The sequence below is a fragment of the Ornithorhynchus anatinus genome, chromosome 10 (genome assembly GCF_004115215.2).
Source record: "Ornithorhynchus anatinus isolate Pmale09 chromosome 10, mOrnAna1.pri.v4, whole genome shotgun sequence".
In the NCBI taxonomy this organism is placed as follows: Eukaryota; Metazoa; Chordata; class Mammalia; order Monotremata; family Ornithorhynchidae; genus Ornithorhynchus; species Ornithorhynchus anatinus.
Window position 1 is genome coordinate 37,802,342 of NC_041737.1, and position 1,530 is coordinate 37,803,871.

General features: G+C 44.5%; 1 non-coding gene across 1 annotated transcript; it reads left to right on the forward strand.

The window, feature by feature from the left end:
• Positions 1-1,102: 1,102 nt before the first annotated feature.
• On the forward strand, positions 1,103-1,240 carry LOC114814802. Its single transcript, XR_003762599.1, has one exon. It is a non-coding gene; the product is annotated as a small nucleolar RNA SNORA7 (small nucleolar RNA).
• Positions 1,241-1,530: the final 290 nt, after the last annotated feature.

Sequence of the window (1,530 nt, forward strand, 5' to 3'; positions counted from 1 at the left end):
TAGGTCCCTTCATTCACCCCTCATCCCAGCCCCGCAGAACTTATGTGCATATCTGTATTTCATTTATTTATATTTATGTCTGTCTTCCACTCCAGACTGTATGCTTATTGTGGGCAGGGAAGGTATCTGTTATATTGTTATATTGTGCTCTCCCAAGTGATTAGTACATTGCTCTGCACACAGTAAGCACTCACTAAATACAACTGACTGACTGAATGACACTGATTTAGCTTCAGGCCATGGGCATGAGAGATCCTGGCTGACTGCCACTGGGCCTGGCTATGTCAGCATAACACCTAACATTGACAAGAGATCTGGACTACAACTATAGTGATTCCAGAGTCCCTTCCATATTATAAACAGGACTTATATTCCTAGAAAAAATATCCACTTAATGATGCTAAGACCTTATGGGGAGCAGTATGGCACAGTGGCTAGAGCCCAGGCCTGGGAGTCAAAAGATCATTGGTTCTAATCCCGGCTCCGCCACTTGCCTGCTGTGTGACCTTGGGCAAGTCACTTAGCTTCTCTGGTCCTCAGATACCTCATCTGTAAAATGGGGATGGAGACTGTGTGCCCCACGTGGGACAGGGATGGTGTCTAACCCGATTTGCTTGTACCCACCCCAGTGCTTAGTACAGTGCTTGGCACATAGTAAGTGTTTAACCAGTACCATAATTATTATTATTATATACCAAAGAAAATCTTGGGGCTTCTCCACTCACAGCCCCTCTTCCTCCTTGCACCTCCTTCAGTAAAACAACCCCCCCGCCCACATTGACCCTGCTTCCGAAGGTATTTCAGCCTCACCAACTAGCTGAATGAGCTTTTTGCTGATTAAATCATCTCTGGGAAATTCCTTTCCATCATCTCCCTAGACTTTAAGCTCATTGTGCACAAGGAATGTGTTTATTGTTACATGATGCTCTCCCAGTGCTTAATACAGGACTTTTCACACAGTAAACGCTCAACAAATACGATCAAATGAATGAATGTGAAAAATAGGATTCTTAAGAGAGGTCTACTTTCTTTAGGGATGTTGGGATCTAGAATTCTTCAGAAGTAAAAGTAATAGTGGTAATAGTAATACTGGCAAGTAGTTCCCCTCTCAGGGTCGCACCTGGAGAGTTTTCAGTACTCTACCAGTCTCGACTAAGGGAGGGGAAGTCAAGCAGAGGCATACCCATTTCATTCCTAGCTTGACCAGTGGCTAGTGGGTGGAAGGCAATCTTCTATAAGTCAAAACTCCCCTGTGCTAGACAACAGTGGCATGGGAGAGAGTCGAGGGTGGGGAAGGAGACAATTGTAAGCCACTTCGATATTTTTACCAAGAAAACTCTACGCATACACTACCAGAATGATTGCAGATAGAAGCACGGTATTCTGGGAGTGATGTTTCCTTGGCATCGCTATGTGTCGGCGACGAATCGACGGCATAAGGCAAGGCAAGTAATAGTAGTAAGAGCAGCAGTAATCATTGAGTGCTCACTTGGTGCAATGCATTAATTATATCAGGTTTTTGGCAAGTGC